Source organism: Carettochelys insculpta, chromosome 13 (assembly GCF_033958435.1).
Source record: "Carettochelys insculpta isolate YL-2023 chromosome 13, ASM3395843v1, whole genome shotgun sequence".
NCBI classification, from domain to species: Eukaryota; Metazoa; Chordata; order Testudines; family Carettochelyidae; genus Carettochelys; species Carettochelys insculpta.
Genome location: NC_134149.1, coordinates 42,232,672 through 42,254,246, shown reverse-complemented (window position 1 = coordinate 42,254,246; position 21,575 = coordinate 42,232,672).

The following is a 21,575-nucleotide window of genomic DNA, read 5'->3' as shown; positions in this document are numbered from 1 at the left end:
CCCCCTCCAGCCATCCCGGGAAACAATCCTGGACACATCCCCTGAGCCAGCACAGAAGTACCCGGGCCCTGGAGCTCGGTGCTGAGCTTCTCTTCCCACATCGTTTCAGAGGAACTCGAGTGCTGTTGCCTGGCACCAGCAAGCCCAGACTTCCCAAGGGGATACCCAGGACTAGAGCTGGCCAGGGCCTGACCACAGCACAGCTCTTGTCTGGGCACCGCTGGCCTTGTTCCAGGCCTGGCAGTGCCACCAGGAGTGTAAATCAAACGAGTGAGACAGATCCTGAAGTCTATCTGGGGGGGTCCCATGGACTGCAAACCTGTGTCAAACCTGCAGCCCCATTACCTCAGTCCTGGGTTCCCCCACAGCCCTGCCAATGCCCCTCCTGCCTGACTGCAGCCCCCCCACACGTCTAGAAAGGAAAGTGTAGTCTTCCCTGTGTTTCAAGTGGGGAAACTGAGGCACGGGACGGGCATGGCGGTGACTTGCTCACCGTCACGCAGTGAGCCTGCCTGAGAGACAAGCCTAAAGCCCAGATCTCCTGAGGCCCACCCCCAAAGCTGTCCCCTTCCTGCCTTCACGCCTAAAGCACATAAACAAGTAAAATATCCCAGCAGTGGGCGCAATATACAAAAGTACATATGGAAGGTGGATCACCACCCAGGGCTTCAGCTGGGTAAAGCTCCCAGACTCTTACAGTGTAAATATTTTATATCCCTCCTACTCCTCCCCAACCGTCGTGACCAAGCACAAGCTCACCACAATCCGCTCTCGTGCCGGGACCTCCTGCAAACGATTCGCTCTAATAACCCTGCAAAACCACGTGCACCGTGAAATACATTTAAAGCTAATCGCACAGCAGACATAGACTCGGGCTGCAGTTACCATGCAAGGCAGCGTTCCCCCAGGGAAGCAGGGCGAGCTCATGAGTGTGTAAGGGGAGGCCAAGCTTCTGGTGCAAACTGGGGAGGGGAGAGGACTGACTGATGTGAGGTTTCTTACTCCACCGGGCCAGTGGGGGTGGCCCAGCCCCCCGACTCGACACACGGCAAACAGGAGGGAGGAGACAGAAGCTGGAGTACAAAGCACATGGCACTGGGCCAGGCTGACTTCTGTTCTAAACCCCCCTGCTAGCACAGAATCTCACCTCCGGCTTCGCAGGCCGATGCTCCTCCTACCGGAGGGCACATGGAAAGAGGCTGGAGGCTTTAGGGCTCCCAGGCAGCTCTCCCTCTTCCGTCAGCACCTTTGCTTAGAAAAGAAGCCTCTATTCTGCCTTCCTAGCAGCCGCCACCCGCACAAGGCCGGCTCCTCAGCTGCAGTAACTCAGCGTCGCTGTGACAAGGGCAGGGGGGAGCTCTGGCAGTTGACAGCAGCTTGGGATCTGGCTGAAGGAGCTACTCAATGATCAATGGAAAAGTGTCTTCACGAGGGACGGGCTCCTTCCGGGCCATGGTGCACACCACCTGAGAGCAGGTGTGCCTTCAAAATAGCACTGCAGTAGCACCTTCCGACAGCGAGGTGTCCTGGGGGATGGAAATATTGTACCATCACCTGCCTGGCAGAGCAGCGCCTCTTGCCCATGGGAGCTGATCCTCGCTGGGCAGAGGCCAGCAGACCTCCAGGAAAAACCCCTCACCAGCACTCTCCCAGGCAGGGACTGTCCCAGCACTATAGGCGTGGCAATGCTATGGCCGCCTTGCAAAGATGCTTGTGCTAGCAGCCCAGAGACTAAAGCGCCAGGAAGCCAGCAAGCCAGAATGAAAAGCCAGGGAGCAGAGAGTCAGAGAGGGGGCGAGGGACACTTGGAGAGGCCAAGCAGCTGCTCCTCCTGCTCCCTATGTACATTCACCAGCAGACACTAGGCTCACGCCCAGCTGGGCCACAGCTCTGCCTTGCGACCCTGAGTTAGTCACTTCCCCTCTCTGGGTTTCTAGTGCTCCCCACCTCCCTTGGTCTGCCTTGTGCATTTAGCCCATAAGCTCTCCAGGACAGGTGCTGACTCTCATGATGTACAGGGCCTAGCACAAGACTCACATGATAATACTAAAGGCACTGAGGTCATGACTTTTAACACCACAAGGGATCGTTGGATCTAGTCTGAGATACGGAGCCCAGGCTCCTAGCATGAAGGTACCAGCATATAGTCCATGGGAGGCAGGAACCTTAATACGACGCCTTAACCCCCTCCGCCACCATGGCCCGCTCACAACTCCCAGTAGATACTCTGTGTGGCACGAATGGCTCTCCTGATAGTACTTTCCCATGGAAGCAGTGGCTGCAATGGCTGGTCTGCAACAGGGTTGAGGTAGCAGGCAGACCGGTGAGTCCATGCGGTCAATAATGAATGCGGAGGTGTCCTTGAGATCAGCCCTGTGGTTGGTTGTGGTCCACACCAGGCATCTTTGAGAACCCTGTGGAGCCAAAGGCCCCTGGCGTCAATCAGAGCTTTCCATGGGCTCCTGGGGGCTTTGGGGCAGGCCTGAGATTATTCAGAGCTGACGAATTTGGAAAAAACTAGCTTGCTTTCGTGTGAACGGTTCCCCCTTTGTGTCTCACTCATCCCGACCCCGGGCTTGTCTACACAGCAAGACAGTAGCGGAGAGCCCTGTACCGTCTCCACAACCTGGCTTGCCACACGCTAAGGCTCTGCGTGAACAACGACTGCTCGGGTCCACTTTTTGGTTTGTCAGTTCCACTTCCCAGCTAATGAACGTTAAGGCTTCCAAAACCTTGTTTGGTACAAAATCCCATTCTGCGATGCCCTTGGCAGTGAAGGGTCAGTGCAGAATGGCATGTATCTGCCTCTGTCATCCTCTAGGGGACTCCGCCCAACCACCCACCTAACTTCCCACCAACGACTCTTGTTTAAAACATAATGATGAAATATTTAAGAACGACGCCTGAAGCCCCAATAGTCACAGCCACTGTGCCTGCCACGTCCCATCCACCTTTGCCCCACACCTTCCGAAAGACATCTGGATGATGCCCAGACATGGCAAGCAAAATATACCCATGTTGACGCGTGAGTGATGCGGGGGAAGATGATTATTTTCAATGCATTGCAAATAAAAACCAGAGCATCCGTGCTTGCCTCTTGCCATAACCAAGTGAGAAGATGCAACAAGTTCATGCCCTCCAAAGAGCAGGGAAGGAGCATTTTGATTGATCCAAGATGCCAGCAGAGAACGTTTCTCTAAGGGAAGCATGAGAGGAATTTGGTAGTGAGAAAATAAATTCACGTGATTAGAAGGGAAAGGCGATGAGATCCTTTAGGGGCTTTTTTCACAGATTCCTCCCAGAGAAAAGCAGGGGAGGAGGAGGACAAAGGAAATGCACCTCAGAAAAATTCAATAAAAGCCATTTTTCCTCAGTGCATATTTTGTGGCCTTTAGTTCTTGGGCTTTCTGAAAAATAAAACAGTCCAACTCCCCCCCCCAAGGGATTGGGTTCAGCTCTGACTACAGAACATTAGGTAAAATTCTGCACTCAGCTGCACCCGACCAACCCCAAAGATTTCAGCCTGAGGATCACCAAGTGCAGAACCTGGATGACTGACTTGAAATGAACTTTTTGCACTTGGACACACCAGAGAGTACAATTAACCTGTCACGTTTCCTAAGGCACTACTTCGCTGTGTAAACACATCTCCGCGCTTTTAGGGTTGCCGTACACCCGATGCACCTCTGTCTTCTGGCTTGCACCATGCTTACCTGGCCCATATACGGTGGTTTAACAGGTGCAATATTTCCCTGCCGAGACAATGGCTCTCTAGGTAGAAGCGCTTTTGCGATGATGCTGTACTTCAGTGTCCAAATACCTGTCTGCTGGGTGTAACCACTTCTCATTCTCCCATGTCAACAGAATCGCAGCTAATGACGCTCTTCTGACCTTGCATGGAAACCTTCTTCCTCCATACAAAAACCCCTACATGTAAGAGCCCACCCACGATATAGCTCCTTTATGTAAGTTTTTCCTGTGTGTGCTTTATTTCTGAGTGTAATCACTTATATTTCCTAGCTATCACTACCCAAGGGTAGGTCTATACACCAAAGTTATTTCAAAATAATAGCCATTATATCAAACTAACTATCCTAGCATCTACTCAAGGCAACTGCTATTTCGAAACAGTGGTTGACTTATTTCTAAATAGGTAAACCTCATTCTGGCCAGGGCTACACTCGCCCCTCCTTTCGGAAGGACTATGGTAATGTGGCACTTTGGAATATGCTAATGAGGCGCTGCCATGGATGGGAAGAAGGGCTTTCGAAATCCGGCGGTCTTTTCGAAAGGGCCCCCCAGCTACACGAGTGGCATACGATTCTAAACCTGCAGTTTCGAAGCACTTGCAGCTGCCATTATGCTAATGAGGCTCTGCATATTCCTGGCACACCTCATTAGCATATTCTGAAGTGCCATATTACCATAGCCCTTCTGAAAGGAGGGGCTGGTGTGGCCATGGCCTGTATGAAAAATAGTGCCTCTTTCGAAATAGCTCTCAAGGCAGGAAATAACACCTATTTTGAAATAAGCCATAATGGCTGTGTCTACGCTTGCTTTCCTCTTTCGAAAGAGGCATGCAAATGAGGGAAATCAAAAATAAAAATGAGGTGCAGATTTATATACCTAGCACTTCATTTGCATATTCTTCTTTTGAAAGAAAGTAGACACGGCTCTTTCGAAAGTAAACCCCATCTTCAAAAGAACCCTTCTTCCCATTTTTAATGGGAAAAAGGGTTCTTTTGAAGTGGGGGTTTACATTAGAAAGAGCCACACCTACACCGCTTTTCTTCTTTTGAAAGACGAATATGCAAAGCAGGCACCAGATATGTAATTCTGCACCTCATTTGCATTTTCGATGTCCCTCATTTGCATGCCTCTTTCAAAAGAGGAATGCAAGTGTAGACACAGCCCCTGTGCATCCAAGGGCTCTATTTTGAAACAGGCTCTGTGTGTGTAGATGCTGTACTTCAAAATAGCTAAGTGCTAGCTCAAAGGCTACGTCTACACTAGCACAAAACTTCGAAATGACCTTGCAAATGGCCATTTCGAAGTTTACTAATGAAGTGCTGAAATACATATTCAGCGCCTCATTAGAATGCCGGCAGCTGTGGCACTTCAAAATTGAAGCGGCTCTTCCAGACGAGGCTCCTTTTCGAAAGGACCCCGGCAACTTCGAAATCCCCTTATCCCTAACAGCAGATAGGAATAAGGGGATTTCGAAGTTGCCGCATCAATTTCGAAGTGCTGCGGTCGCTGGCGTTCTAATGAGGCACTGAATATGTATTCCAGCGCTTCGTTAGTAAACTTTGCAATGGCCATTTGCATGGCCATTTCGAAGTTTGGGGCTAGTGTAGGCACGGCCAAAGTGTAACAGTGTTATTTCAAAATAAGCTAGTCCAGACTAGCTCATCTATGTGGAATGATGATAGATTCTCCATCCCTAGAGGTTTTTAAGTCTCATCTTGACAGAGTCCTGGCTGGGATGATTTACTTGGGAGTTGGTCCTGCTTTAGGCAGGGGGGTTGATACCCTCCTGAGGTCTCTCCCAGCCCTGGGATTTAATGGTTCTACTTGGAGGAGGTTACCAGGGTTTTGACCCAGCTCTTTGAGCGCAACCGGTTTGTTTAAGGACTTCAGTGCTTTCAGCCATTTAGCAGCGATGACCCCTATTTAGTGCGAAATTGGAAGCGCAGAGCTGTTTGCTGCAGGGCGAGGAGGGGAGATTGGCAGCAGACCTGAGCAGTGCTGCATTAATTATGACAGAATAAATAATTTACGCCGCTAATAATAAAGAAGACTTGATGAAGGCTGCGAAGAGCCTTCTTTGGTCTTGGCTGTGGGCGCATACTGGCTGGGATAGACCCGGAGGTTAACAGTGTGCTTGGATCCTGTCTAGGGGTCAGGATGCACTGGAGGAGGAAGCAGCAAGAAAAATGATCCCCCCCCCCTTGACTGAAGTGTGTGTGTTGCGGCAGAGGAGTGTGTGAGGTTGTGTAGGAGAGGGTAGTGTCAGTGTGGGGTGTGTATATGCTCAGAAGAGGTGTGTGTGCCTACAGCTGGCTGAGACTCTGTTGTGTGGGGGATTGAAGGACGGCACAGGAGGGGCTGGCAGGTCATTAAGGGGCAGTGTCTGGCTAAATAGCCTTTGCGTTTGCGCCCTCGTGTCCGTGGTGTCTGAAAGGCTGAGAGGTCGTTGTGTGTGAAGAGGTTGTTGTGTGGCTGCGCTGTATGTGCCCTTGTGCACAGCGTCCTAGTCAGGAGAGGACTGAGGCGGTGTGCGCGCAGGAAAGGGCGTGTGACCCTGGTACGCCGTATAGCATGGGCACCCCCTAAAAGAGGGATCAACCCAGATACGGAGCTTGGGCTGTGGAAAAGTTGCATCCTTAAGAAATTTAGTTAAGTTGATCTGAGTCCCCAGTGTAGACGGCACCATGTCGACAGAAAAATTCTTCTGTGGACCTAGCTGCTCTCTCCCCAAGGGCTGGACTGAGTACAGCCAGGGCAAACCTCTTTCCGTCACGGTGGGAGGTGTCTGTGCTTCAGCCGCGTAGCTGCAGCTGTATTGCTTGACAGGTAGGCAGAGCCTGAGTAGGAGTCTTTGGATGTGCTGCTGGGGCGTGTGCACATGGGGGCCTGATCTCCGACACACCCGGAGGTTGGGTGAAACCTGAGTAATGGATTTTTCTTGCAGGTTGGGTTCTTTTTCATGTTGCAATCCCAGGGAAAGAGATGGCAAGCGTTTGGAGCCTCAGTGCATCCTCAGCTGTGCAGCAGAGCGCCTGCATTCAGTGCAGGAAACATCATGTGGCACCTAGTATCTGTCTTCCACTCCCGGACTGAAAATCCGCCTTTCTTTGACTACCTTTAAATTCTACCCCCTCTCCACCAAGCGCGGAAGATTAAGTCTGTCTGTCTATTTAAGTTTGTCACTTTGCCTAGTCTACCCTGTCTCTTTTAGTGCTGGAGTATTCAATCCAGAATGAGCGCAGAGGCCCTGGTGGGTTGTAAAAGGTATTAGCTATACCGCAAACCACTCAGGAGCTAAGGAATGAGACCAGCTCCTCAGACTGCTCTGCAGGAAAGCGAGGAGAGGACTTCTGAGATCTCCCTCTTTCCCTTGGCCCCTGAGTCTACCAAAAGGAGGACAGATCTTTCCCTCCCACAATCAGATATCAGTGAAGCCTGCAACCCCCTGTGTGCGTGTGCTATCCATACCACTCGCCCTGTGCCTTCATTTTCACAGCATGCATGGGCTGCTGCTGCTTTAAATATTAATGTGGCCGTGGTCACTGTTAGCCCTGGGGGCTTTAAAACAATCCGGCAATGAATCGGTGAGCCTTCCGGCTGCAGTGACCAGCCTCACCTTTGTTTTCTGTATTTTTCCCTCTTCTGTTGTCTCTTCTCTGGTGCACAGCAGCCAGGGAGGTATGGGAACTGCACTCTGCTCCTAGAAGATGAATAAATAGGCAGACATCCTGCTGTCCTTCTCCAGGGCTGACAAGGTGACAGCACTCACCAGCACTAAGTGTACTTCATTGTTTCAAAGTCTAAATGGAAGTTATATGTAAATTATTTGCAAATAAAGAGCTAATTCTCATAAGTACTTTGTATAATGTGTCCCAGGTGGAGCTGTGCAATCTTGGCCACGCTCAGAGGACGGGACTGTCTGGAAAGAGTGGGCAGGAAATATAAACAAGAGCAGGACTGCACAAGTGATTAAACTAGGGCTGCTTGTACAATGCCAACAAGTGGCACCAAACCTGGAACAGCTGGAAGTTAGTGCATGAGCCTCTCCCACAGCATGAGACAGTGAACTACAGCCAGAAGGTGGGTGGGTTACAACTGTGCTACCCAGTAACGTGAGGGATGCAAACGCAGGGAAAGCAGCAATCAAATATGTCAGCGGCTGCTTTCCAGCATGATGCAGAGTGCAAGGGTGGAGTTTTGGGTGACCAGCCTCCTCTAGCCCATAGCTGTAGTTTGGAGAACTTCCCATGTCCATCTGCCCTCTTTTAACTAATTGGTATCATCCGATAAAAATGTGAGAAACATCAATGCCCAAAGGATTGAAATAACCCAGAATCAGCTATGGGGAAACAAGTGGACGACGCACAGCTGCTTATGTACAGAGGTGAGTGGCGCTACAGAGAAATTGAAGATTGTACAGGTTGAACTTCTCTAATCTGGAACTCTCTCAGCCGACAACATCTGTAATCCGGCATAATTTTAGTTATCTGGATGACCACTTACTGCAATCCCATAAAGTTTGTTTACAGACACCAGGCCTGGTTCTCAGAGTTCTGTGCTGTTATTTAACTCCAGTTTACCTTACATGTCTTCTAGGAGCTCAGTAAGCAGTGGAAGTGTTGGTAATGGGCTCGACAATATTGTCCTCCTGTGGTCCAGCAAATTCTTTCATCCAGCACCAGTCAGGTCCCGAGGGTCTTGGGCAGAAGAGATTCAACCTGTAGTAGGGAGAGAATTACACCAGAAGCTGCACTCTTAACAGCAGTGACTAGCTTGGGACCAGTTTTCTTATCAGAAGCACACTATATCCCAGAGATGAGTCCACCTGTACAGCTACTTGCAGCCAGTCTAGGATAGTTATACGTAGGGGTGTGACTACACAGCAGCCTTATCGAGCTAGGTTACGCATTCCAGTGCTTCACCACCCTCCTAGCGAAATAGCTTTTTCCTAATATCCAACCTACACCTCCTACACTGTAACTTGAGACCATTGCTCCTTGTTCTGCCATCTGTTACCACTGAGAACAGCCTCTCTCCATCCTCTTTAGACCCCCCTTCAAGAAGTAGAAGGCTGCTATCAAATCACCTCTTAGTCTTCTCTTATGCAAACTAAATAAGCCCAGATCCCTCAGCCTCTCCTCATAGGTCATGTGCTCCAGCCCCCGATCATATTGGTTGCCCTCTGGAGACCTCTTCAACTCATCCACCTCCTTTCTATACAGTCCCACAAAGGTAAATCCCAGGTGCCAAGAAGAGGCAGCAGTCTGTCATCTCCTACCTCAGAACAGTCCTTGCCGGCTCACCAGAGTATTGAGTCCCTTCCATTAATGGGATTAAGATAGCGGACTGATTGGGCACTCCCTAGGCCCCATCTTGCTTGGGAATCTGGCCCTCTCTCTGTAAGCAGCATTCTGAACACGAAGTCCAAGGGGCCCATGAGGGACATTCACAGAGCCATCTCTCGCTTCCTGCCTCTCCAACCCCTTCCGTGAGGAAAGAAGTCAGGAACATTTGCCAAGAGGCTCAGTTGGGAATGAAAAAACGAAGAGTGCCCAGAGCTCAGGATCCATGCAGCCTGGGCCGCAGGCCTCTTCACTTGGCTCCCTAGGGGTCTGTGAGAATTTCAGCCATGTGCCGAGGAAGGTGGAGACAGTCTCATTCCTTCTTTTTCCCTGTCATGGTTACAGGGCTGGCTGCCCCGCTGTCCCCTCTCCGCACCCCCTCCAGCATTGGGATTCAGGCCTTCACCTCTTGGAGGGGGACAAGGGAATCCCATGATGCTGCCACTGGCACACTGGGTGCTGGGCTACCAGACCCCATGTATCGGCTGTGCTGACCCAGCAGACCTGACTAGGCTCGGCGTCTGCAGTTCTGCCCTGAGGAGTCCATGAGCTGTGACAGACAGAGTGACCTGTGGGCCTGCTAAGACCCAACTGCTGTTTAATCTAAACAGATGGGGCAAGGCAAAGCCTAAGAGGAAAGGATTTTAGAACAAAGAACCTATATCCAGGACTGTCCTACCAAGCCAGGGGCCATCCCTCGGCAGAGCCCCTACAGAGCCAGGCCTCCCTGTACACTCCACCAAATCCACCCCCCCCCCCGCCCTTCCTGAGCTCTGAGGGAAAAGAGCGTTGATTTTATCCAGCCAACACTCCTTTGTCTCCATTTTCAGGGCCTTCCCAGTGAGCACAGCAGGGTGTTGGAGGTAGAACTCCAAAGCACATGACTCGTTGGCTTGTCCTGTTAAGTGCTGGTCAATGAATGGGCGTCTAAAGCCACTGTTCTCTTTCCCACCTGCATACGGTCAGCTGCTTTTGGAATTAACCCTCACGCTGTAAACCTGCTTACCACAGTGTTCATAAATGTGCCGTTTCCACCAAGACCCTCTTCTTCCACCTCTCTCTGCTTCCTTTAGTGATCCTTTCTGGTCTGTCCCTGCCCAGGCTCCTCCCTGGCCAAGTTTCTGAGTAGGAACTAGAACACTAGTGTCAGGCTTCACACATCATGCCAGGAGGTTCTGACATGCCAGGGGGTTCTCACGCCAGTCGATGTAGTGCCCGGATTCCCATGCCCGGTCTCCTGCTCCAGTGCGCACCTCTCAGTGTGTGCAGTCAAAGCTCCAAAGATGCGAATACACTACGGCATTGGGGTTCATCTCCCAGTATGATCTTGTACTCAGACCCGGCTGTCTCTTGAATGGGTCCAAGTGAATGGATCTTGATACAGCCATGTCTGGCAGAAGGCCAATAAGGGCCTGTGATTTTTCTCTCTCTCTCTCTCTCTCACACACACACACACACACTTTGTTTGGCAACTCAAAGGAATATTTGGAAGCTCTGGTAATGCCTGGAACATTATGTTAAGCTGCAGTAGCATAAATAATTGAAACCAATCTGTGCAATTAATGCATCAGTTAGGCAATTGTGCATCATCAGTAGTCACTGGCCTTTCCAACGGAGCTAGGCAGCCATATTTTTTCGAGCCCAATGGGATTAGGGTACCTATTATACAAGCCAATATTCATAGACTCAGAGATCCATCAGAGAACACCCAGAGCTGGACATACTCTTGAAATGGTGAGTTTTCTCAGTCATGGCCGACGTTCCCTGTAAGATGGGTGCTTGTTCAGCTGCTCAGAAGAGATTCAGATGCCACCCAGCTGATTAGCAATGCGCCCACAGCTTTGTTTCTGCTTGAGGTGCACATTAGCTCATGCCTTGGTGCACATTAAATTATTCCGCATGTGGATGGAAAAACTCTACATATGGACAGAAAAGACTCGTGGGGACATTGTCCAGGACCCTAACCGGCTCCACTTTGGTAGGGTCTGGTGGGCAGTTCCAAAGGGAGGAAAAGAGAAGAACAAGAACTGCAATGGAGGGGAGAAGAACCACCTAATCTCGTGCAGCTACTGGGAAAGCTGAGGCCAGCTCCACCCAGCAAAAGGAAACATTACAACCCAGTGATGTACAGCTTACTCTCTATCCCAATTCTACCGATCATGCGAATCTATTAACAGCACAGTTCAAAGCACAATGCCTCCCAGAGCTCACAATTTTCAAGACACAGCAAAAATCTTACATTGGCACTGCATAATTCCCTCTGAGATTTTACCATCTGCAAGGAATCCAGACCGTCCGAACTCAGGCTTATAAACCACACCGCCCTGCACTCTCTTGCAGTTATATTGGCTGGAAAGGGCTTGGAGATCACACCACATGAAAGGGTTTTGGTGCCCAAAAATCTCCGAGCATGGTCACCTCCTATCACTACAATAACTATACTAAGGACGAGAAGTCACAGAAGGATCGCTGAGTTAGCCTGCATCTATAAAACTACCGAGGAGTCCTGTAGCAACTCAGAAACTAAGGGATTTATTAGGGCATAAGCTTTTGAGAGTAAAACCCAGGTCATCAGACGGAGTGGAGGTATGAGGGCAGGTGCACACGTCAGAAAATTACTGCAAAAGAAAGCCGTTGGTATCCATTGTAACATATGGTGATCAGCCAGGGGGATTGTGGCCATTCACAATGGGGAGATGTGAATGTCCATTTAGAAGTTGCTTCTGTAGAGCGTTAACCAGTGAAGACCCTCACTGAGGCCTAATTTTATCCTCATTTACGATGGAGAGCAACTTTTTTTTAGTAACTTTCTTACCTATATACCTGCCTTTTTAACCTGGGAGGGGTGGTGACAGGTCCTGCTGTGAGGGCAGGAGACTGGACTCGATGACCTCTGAAGGTCCCTTCCAGTTCTAGGAGATAGGTATAGCTCCACTCCATTCCATCTGATGGAGTGGATTTTACCCACAAAAGCTTATGGTGCCCGAACAAATCCCTCAGTCTCCAAGGGGGCTCCATGACTCCTCATTGTTTGTACTAAGGACGTGATGCTGCCCCCATCAACCTTCCTGGTTACATTCCCATTGTCTGGCTGCAGGGGCAGTCTTAAGCCTACTAACCGATCAGGCTTCTCATAGAATCCAGGGGACTGAGGTCCTCATGGTTCCCCACCTTCTGGGTTGTCCGCGGTTGAGCCCAGGTGAGGAGAGGAGAAAGCCTGCTCGAGCACCCAGCTCATCAGCTGCCTGGGTTTGCCTCATGGCCATGACTTTGCCCGTAGTCTCTCGATGCAACAGCCTGGATGCAAAGTTATGGAAGGAAATAGTGTGAGAGGCATCAGGCATCACAGGCGTTGAGCCCATGGTTGTTGACGATGATGGGTACAGAGTTAACATTGCATAAAGGAGCTGGACGGGCAAAGCCAAAACTCAGGTCGCTGTTCAAAGAGCAACAGGGAGGGGATGGCTCTTCCCCAGGCAGTGGGAGGACAAGAGAGACTGGAAGGGGGAGATGAAAATGGAACTGTCAAAGGCAAGACACCTTCCCGTCAATCGGTGCCTGAGAACACAAACACGCATGGACCACCGCTGGCCAGCCCCTGGCCCACAGCAGGGCATTAGGAAGAACCGCGTCAGAGTTCAGAGACCAGTTAGCTAGAAAGGGCCGTAGGTTTTTCGTATTGGAAGTAGGCTCTGATGAATCAGCTTCTCTGTGGGTCCGGCACTCTCTGACTCACACACCGGCACTGCAGCTTTCAGGAGGGATCTGGAGAGGCTGAGAAGCTGTCCCATCCCTGAGCAGGGTTACTCGCTCAGTAAGATCATCATGTAAAACCAACAGAAATCCAGCTCTGGGAGTGACCTTTACAAGCTGCACCACTCTAGTGGCAAAGCCTCGAAATGTCATGCCTGACCTACGCCTCGTACCAAGCCAGATGCACAAACCCAGGGCCTTGCACACGGCAGGCAAGGGAGAGTGAACCACAGTGCCAGCCAGAGATCAACTGCATTATTTTTTCATACCATTTCAGTAGCAAACAAATGCTGCTGAGCCTGAATCTCTATGAACAGCGCCTGCCGTATTATTACCTCCTGCCCCCGACAGCTGTCAGGTAACAAATGCAGCCAAACGGGCCCCTAGAAGGTTCCCAAGATATACAGACAGGCCAGTTTTATGATCCAAAAAGCCAAGAAACCATCTGTAGCAGATGTTGCCTCTGGTCTATCTCAGCTGTAGGGAGAAATTTAAAACAGAGACAAGTGGTTGTGTTTTCGCAATCTCTCACTGTGCAAACCAGGAATTAATTCATAGAATGCAGCAAGCTGAAACAAGCGTAGAAAGGTCTGAACCAGTTGCTAGGTGAAGCCAGCAGAACAACTGCGATGGACTTCCAGGGTCTTCTGATCAAGTCCTCCTGGTGTTTCAAGGCAGCAGTTTTGGAAAACAAGAAATATAGGAGGTCTGTTGCTAGGAAGAGTTAAAACACATATGTGCAGAAAGCATCTGAAGGGTCATAACACACCACAAGGAAGGTATGAGAGAGTAAAATTCCTCTGGACAGTGTGACGGACCCTTCAGCCATCCCTAAAGAGTCCTGTGCTTCCAGGAGGCTCCTTGGGGGCCCCAGAGAGGCCCCCCTCCTTGCTCTGGGACTTCCCAAAGGCAAGGGTCTCCCTTTACCGAGCCATGTTCATCATAGGCCAGTCTGAATTTGGGGTGGAGGAGGTTCCTTTCTCCTCCTGCCTCGAGCTGCTCCAGCCCTACCATGGAGAGTGGTGGGGGAAGTCCAGTCCCACCCACTGACCTGACTCCAGCCCAGGGACCCTAGGGAAGGAGGGAGCCAGTGGAGTTTTTTGCCCCTACCCCGTAACAGCTCTCTTTGCCTGGGCCTCTTCACCCACCACTGTGTTCTGGGATCTTTCCCCCAGTACCATTCTTCTGGCTGTGCTGGGATCTGGTCTGGTCTCCACTCTCCAGCCTCATTCTCTCTGGACACCGCCCCCCTTCCTTCCTGCTGCCTGGGGAAACCCTTCTATAGAAAAGCCTGAAGACCTTTTTTGGTCCCAGGTGCTTCGATTATAGCATGATGCTGGCTGACCCTTGATGAGCCCAGCTGCCAATGCAGCCTACAGGACTGCTCTCTCTGGAAACTTAAAAGGGGAATAAAAAGGGGGTTCCCTCGATGCCCAAAATGTTCCCCCATCCCCCAGGCACCTGTCGGCTGCAGACTGTGATATGCCACAACAGGAATAATGCGAGGAACAAGCAGTAGCCAGCATGAGGCCATGAGGCTCAAAAATGCAAGTGTAAGAATAAAACCAATACAGGGGACAGAAGAAGGAGAAGGAGCCAGACAGGAAATCACTGAGTTAGTGAAAGTTTGCAGGGAAAAGATACAGAGAACAGGAACACAGACTGAATTGGCACTGCTTTCAGTCTCTGCTCCTATGAGGGTGAGCCCTGGTGCCCACCTGCAGAGCAGGTTGCCTCAGTCCTGCAGGCTAAATGGGTAACGTGAACAAGACAAGCTTTTTAACAAATAGACAGAAATCCACAAATCCTGGGGAGACAGGAGCTCTGTGAATACACGAGGCTTGGGGGTCGGGAGGAAACTAACAGCTGTAAAAGTGCTGAGCTACCAGCTTCCTTGCTCAAAATCTGCCCTTAGTAAGGAAAATAAAAGCCAAGTGGTTGGACACTGCCGAAGTAATGAAGACCCAGCACAAATAAAAGTATTGATAAAAAGCAGGTGAGGGACTACCTGGAAAAAGGGGCCATCCGTCAGCATGGCAGGGGGACATACCATCCAGGGCGCTAAGGGAACGGCCTAACAAGCTCACTGGTCATTAGTTTTGAAAATCAGGAAGAACCAGAGAGCAACTGTCACTGGACTGGAAACGAACGAAGCGGGGTTTGTTCTCTGCAAAGCCCGAAACCTAACGTAACAAAGGCAGGTGGTGCCCTAACTATGGGGGCTGGGGAGGGGGGTAGAAAAAAACAGAAGAAATTGACATGCTGCTTGTTTTCAGCACTGTACTGAGGGTGGGTGAGTGGGGTGCTTGCCCTCAGACACAGCATGTTCGGGGGGCAGTTCCAGCAAGTTGCAAGACCCCTTCCCCTCTCTCTCCAGCTGATCTGTGTGGGCCCTTGTCCCAGCCTGGGTGGACAGCTTCCAGGAGCTAAGGGGTTAATCCCCAACTCCCATGCTGCAGGATTCTGCCCCCTGCTCCTGGAGGGGTGGGTGCTAGGCTGCTTCGCACATCCGAGGCTGGTCTTCCCGGTCCCATGGCATGAGTAGTGGGAGCCCCGGCTGAGCCATGGCTGCTCCCTGTGGGTTGTGTGCAGCCAGTGTGGATGGGGAGATTCTCAGGTTTCAGGGAAGGGAGCTGGGACAGGGAAACTATGAGGTGTGGGGAAGAGGCAGTAGGGAGAATGTGCAAGCAGGCACAGCCTGGCTGGGGAGGGGAGAGTGACCCTGACAACGCCCCGGTCCATGGGCTGGGAAGGGGGGCAGGGGTCCGAAAGGGAACAGGGAGGCAGGGAGTGGGAGGGGGCCATGGGGCTGAGATGCACCAGAGGGAGGCTGGTGGAAAGCACAGGAATCGGGTGGTAAATAAATAGTAATAAATCTCCCGAGAGATTTTTCATTTGGAGGAGTGGGGGCACACAACTAACATTTTGCCTCTGGCACAAACATACCTAGTCACGGCTCTGCCTGGTTTCCCTGTAGGCGGAGCCTCTGAAAACGCTGATACTTTACCAGTGGTGGGCTTGGACATCACTCACTAGAGACCACTTCCTTCCTTTCCTAATTACTGCTCCTTAGGGTTATCAAACAGCCGTGGGTGTGAAGGACGGGCCAGCTACCGAACAAGACCCTGATCGGGACGTGGATCTGTGCAGGTTACTCCTTGCCTCAATGACCAGCCCCGCAGTAGGACTGAGGTTCTGCTTGAGCACACAGAGAAACTTGGAAGCAGCAGGCTGTGGAAGACCTCAAAGTGACAATGGGCAAGAGTCCCCTGTGCGGTGTGGGGACAGCGAAGGAGGATGGGATTTGGGGCTGCCTCTGAGGGGCATCACGGCACAGCCGCGGCCTGTGCGCTGTACCGAATGCTGGTGCAGCCGCTTTGGGGTACGGACCACCCCGAAGAGAAACCGGAGGACGTTCAGGAAGCAACAGAACTGATGACGGGGCTGAATGGGGACTGAGTTCTGATGCTGTGCAACACGGAACTTGACTGAGCTACGTATGGGGTGGGGTGAAACCACCAAGCATGGCTGACCGTTGGGTCCCACGATCGCATCCATGGTATCGTATTTGTCGCTCATGGCTGTTTAGTCCAATCTGCAGAGCGCAAGGTCACGCCCAGATGTCACACAGGCAGGCGTAAGCTGAAGACTTGGCAGACACTTGCAATCCATTTTTCACCTCTGTCTTTCTCAAAGCATTTACAACCTGGACTGATAGTTGATCTCCATTCAAGTGTGTCCTTGGCTGCTTCTCCCACATTACCAGTATTTATGCCCCAAGACTCTGCTGAAGAACGTCTTTGAATCATTTACGCTGACCACTTTTCCTGTGCCCCCTGGGGTTTAGCTCAGTTTAGGCGACGTTTTTGGGAAATCTATCCTCACCCAGCCCAACACCACCACCTGGCCACCTCAGCTGAGCTGTCAATCATTGCCTCACTATTGCTTGGTTTTGGTCTTTTGGCGCTAACGTCGGAACTTGGTCCCACCAGCAGACTTTGAGAGCAGAGTGACAACAGCCCATGAAAAACGATGCGCTGGCAATAAGCTCTCTGCTTTTCACAGCCATCTTAAAGGGGCAATATCACTGCTGCATTGAATATCACTTCTGTGGACAACTGGCTGGTGTGCTGGCTTGGTCCCTTACATTAAGGTCTTCCGAAAGCCCGACTTGATACTTGTTTTCTGTTGGATACTTCTGAATCTGGGGATCTGACAAGATGTGTAACAGGATTGACGTGCTTCAGCATTGTGCCACCCGTGTTGATGTTTGAATGGGGCTAGGGGAACTTGCTGGAAGACAACTTCTGTTTTTTCAAAGATGATAGTGAAGTTAAACTGCTTAGTTGCCTCATCCTTGCCAGGGATGCGCTGTAGGCCACATTCATTCTGACTAGGTCAAACCCAGTTGGTGAAAAAGGGTGAGGTGAAACCCCTGTAACCATCAGTAAAAAAGCTCCAGAGATGAAAGGGCTCGTTTGGGGTGCTACAGCAGAGGAACAGGTGGCTTTCAGAGGTGGGCAATGCAGGCCCAACTTTGGGAAGTACTTTCTGACAGGGAGGTCAGTGAAATGGAGCAAGCCCTTCTGCTTCGGACTTTAAAAACCAGGTGAAAAAAGCACTAGACGTATATTATCAACACAAAAAAGCAGTCCAGTAGCACTTTAAAAACTAACAAAATAATTTGTTAGGTGATGAGCTTTCGTGGGACAGACCCACTTCTTCAGACCGTAGCCATACCGGAACAGACTCAATATTTAAGGCACAGAGAACCAAAAATAGTAATCAAGGTGGGCAAATCAGAGGCTGCTGAACTCTCTTTTCTATTCAAATTTAACACATTAACACGTGTTTTGAACTGGGATGGGAACTTCCTAGCTCATTATCGGGGCTCTTTTCCATACTTTGCTTTATCTAATTCTTGACACCCCCCACTTCTGCCCCTCTGCTCTCTGATTTGCTCACTTTGATAATATTTTTCTGATTTGTTAACCTTGATTACTATTTTTGGTTCTCTGTGCCTTAAATATTGAGTCTGTTCCGGTCTGGCTATGGTCTGAAGAATGGGGTCTGTCCCACGAAAGCTCATCACCTAACAAATTATTTTGTTCGTCTTTAAAGTGCTACTGGACTGCTTTTTAGTTTTGATGGTGTATGGACTAGCACGGCTTTCTCTCTGTTACTAGACATATATTGTGCAGGATAACCCTGCTCCCGCAGGGGAACCCACTTAAAGTGACCCTTCTCTATGCAAAATTCCTCCCTTTGGAAGAGCCTGTGATCTGAGTGTCTCTCCAGCGACATCTGTTTCTCTGTCAACAGTGTTCACCTCCCTCTCGCTCTTTCTATCTTTAGTATCTGTTTATTGATCTCTGGGTTCTATCTATCCCACTAATTCTTGTGTGTTTATTTCTGCCTGTCATTCGATTTACTGCCCCATGCCTGTCCTGTTTTACAGTGTGTGTCTTTTGTCTGCCTGCTGTCTCTGTGGCCGGCTCTGCATGGAGAGCTTTAACTGTTTGCTAGCCTTCAGTGCAGGAGAGAGGCCAGGACGTGAATGAGCAGGTGGACGGAGCTACCTTCTCTGCCACTGAGGAGACACATGAGCGGCATTTGGGCCTGCCATCGCCTTTGCCGTGCCTGTTTGGGGAATGAACAGAAAACTTGTGTCTCCAGTCCATGCTGCAATGTTTGAGAGGACAGGATAGAGAACTGCATAAGGATATAAGAACAGCCACACAGGGTCAGACCAAAGGTCCATCTAGCCTGGTGTCCTGTCTTCTGACACCGATGCCCCACAGGAAATTAACAGAACAGGTAATCACCAATGACCCCTCCCCTGTCACCCATTCCCAGCTTGACAAACAGAGGCCAGATACACCATTCCAAACCCATCCTGGCTAATAGCCGTGGACAGACCTATCCTCCCTGAATCTATCTAGCTCTTTTCTGAATCCTGTTAACAGCCTGGTCTTTGCAACCTCCTCTGGCAAGGAGTGCCACAGGTTGGCTGTGCGTTGAGTGAAGAAGGACTTATTTTTGTTTGTTTGAAACCTGCAGCTTATCGATTTCGTTTGGTGACCGCTAGTTCTCATGTGATGGGAACAAGTAAGTAACTTCTCCTTATTTACTTTCTCACCACCACTCATGACTTTATAGACCCCAGATCATCATTCCCCTTAGCTTCCTCTTTTCTAAGCTGAAAATTCTCTTTGTCAGAGGATGTTGTGAAGACCAACACTGCAATAAGACCTAAACAGACACAGAGGATAAGTCCAATTGATAGCAAGTAACTAGGATGGGGTCCCTCTCCTGTTTGAGAGAAGCTGGGAACAGGACATCATGGATGGATCAGATGATGATTACCTGTCTGTTCATTCCCTCCAGAGCACATAGTATTGGCCATGGTTATGTAACATTGACAGACCTGGGTTGTCGGCCCCAGGGACAGAACCTGACAGCAGAGGGTCTAAAGCCCTGCACGCTACCACGTGAGCTAAAGGCCAGCTGGCTTTCTGCCAAGGCTGTAGAGCAGAGACTTCACTCACCCCGGATGAGGTCTCAGTGCCTCTGGGTACTACAGTTAGAAGACAGGATACTGGGCTAGATGGATGTTTCTTCTGACCCATATGGCCACTCCGATGTTACTGTGTACCCTAGCAGAGGACATTAGGGAGACCCTGGCCTACTCAATCTTCAGAGCCTAATGTAGACCAACCATTAGGAGAGGCCTTACCCCAGCAGGAGGTCACTCCCGCAGATGGAGGGAGCAAGCACTAGACAACAAAATCATTGGAGAGGCAGGAAGAGGCAGAGAAAGATGGAAGGAAGGGTACATAAATGATGAAGGATGGGGTGCAGCTAGAATGCCGCATTTCTTGCCTTTCACCCTTCAAAGGGAGCTGAATAAAAAATTCCCCCACCATTTCTTAACCAAGTGCCTTAACATGTCACAACCAGCACCCCATGGGCAGCCATGCCTCGAAGACGCCAGTGAGGGAGATTTCCGAAATCAGACAGCCTGGCGAGGTCCCACTGAACACTCTGAAAAGCCCTCATTTCAAACAAGGAGCAATTTCTCAAACTGCCTGAAAAGATTAATCCCAAATGAGTGCATCTCCTTGCAAGGCCGGGGTCTTGGGGGGGGCTGTAAACGCACCTCTCCAATGAGACTTTCACAGTCTCCTTACTCTCTCCCCTGGCTCCCACAGAAAACAAAGACCACGTGGAAAAAAATCCCATGGGGGTCTAACCCAGCAGAGCACTGAACCTTTACATACGGCCAAGTTCCATGGAAGTCCATGGGATTCACACCTATGTTTAAGAGAAATGTGTTTAAATGGGGCTCCCTGCTCAGTCAGTGTGGAATAAAGTATCTGGAGCCAATAATGAAGGAAGAAGATGAAAAAAAGTGACCCCCCAAAACCACACATGACAGTTAAGCAGCATGAACAGGAGGATGTCTGAAACCTGGCTGCAGCCTGATCACCCTCCTTAAAACATCTACATTTGGTTTTGAACATCAGTTTTCCTACAGCACCTGTTGCTACATGTCTCAGTATTTTACATAGCACTATAACCACATAAGGTGCTTATTCTTGCATATATGTGTGAGTGAATGTATTTAGAGGTACACATGGCACATGGAATAAAGCCGTATGTCACAGAGGTAAACAGGATGAAGTTTAATAAGGACAAATGCAAAGTGCTCCACTTGGGAAGGAACACACATGCAGAATGGGGAAAGACTGTCTAGGAATGACTACAGCAGAAAGGGATCTAGGGGTTATAGTGGACAACAAACTAAATATGAGGCAACAGTGTGATGCTGTTGCAAAAAAAGCAAACATGATTCTGGGATGCATTAACAGGTGTGTTGTGAATAAGACACGAGAAGTCATTCTCCCGCTCTACTCTGCGCTGGTTAGGCCTCAGCTGGAGTATTGTGTCCAGTTCTGGGCACCGCAGTTCAAGAAATATGTGGAGAAATTAGAGAGGGTCCAGAAAAGAGCGACAAGAATGATTAAAGGTCTAGAGAATGTGACCTATGAAGGAAGGCTGAAAGAATTGGGCTTGTTTAGTTTGGAAAAGAGAAGATTGAGGGGAGACATGATAGCGGTTTTCAGGTATCTAAAGGGTGTCATAAGGGGGAGGGAGAAAACTTGCTCTTCTTGGCCTCCGAAGATAGAACAAGAGGCAATGGGCTTAAACTGCAGCAAGGGAGGTTTAGGTTGGACATTAGGAAAAAGTTCCTAACTGTCAGGGTGGTCAAACAGTGGAATAAATTGCCAAGGGAGGTTGTGGAATCTCCATCACTGGAGATATTTAAGAACGGGTTAGATAGATGTCTATCAGGGATGGTTTAGACAGTACTTGGTCCTGCCATTGGGGCAGAGGGCTGGACTTGATGGCCCCTTGAGATCCCTTCCAGTCCTAGTGTTCTATGATTCTGTGAACCCATGTGCTCCAGAAAGTCATAATCCCTGCTCATGCTCATCCATTACACACGGCCTCCTTTCCAACCACTAAAGGGCAGAAAATAAAAAGTCAGCTTAGTCTTTGGTTAGTTGGTTGGAGACAGATTCCCCCTGTTCCAGGCACCACCAGAGGAACTATTGATGTAGAATAAATGGCACTTCTAAACCCAGCCTGTCAGGGAACCAGGATGAGGGAGATGAGGGAGGCAGTACCACCAAAGATCAGAGATTCAGTCCTTTGATGAAATAATAT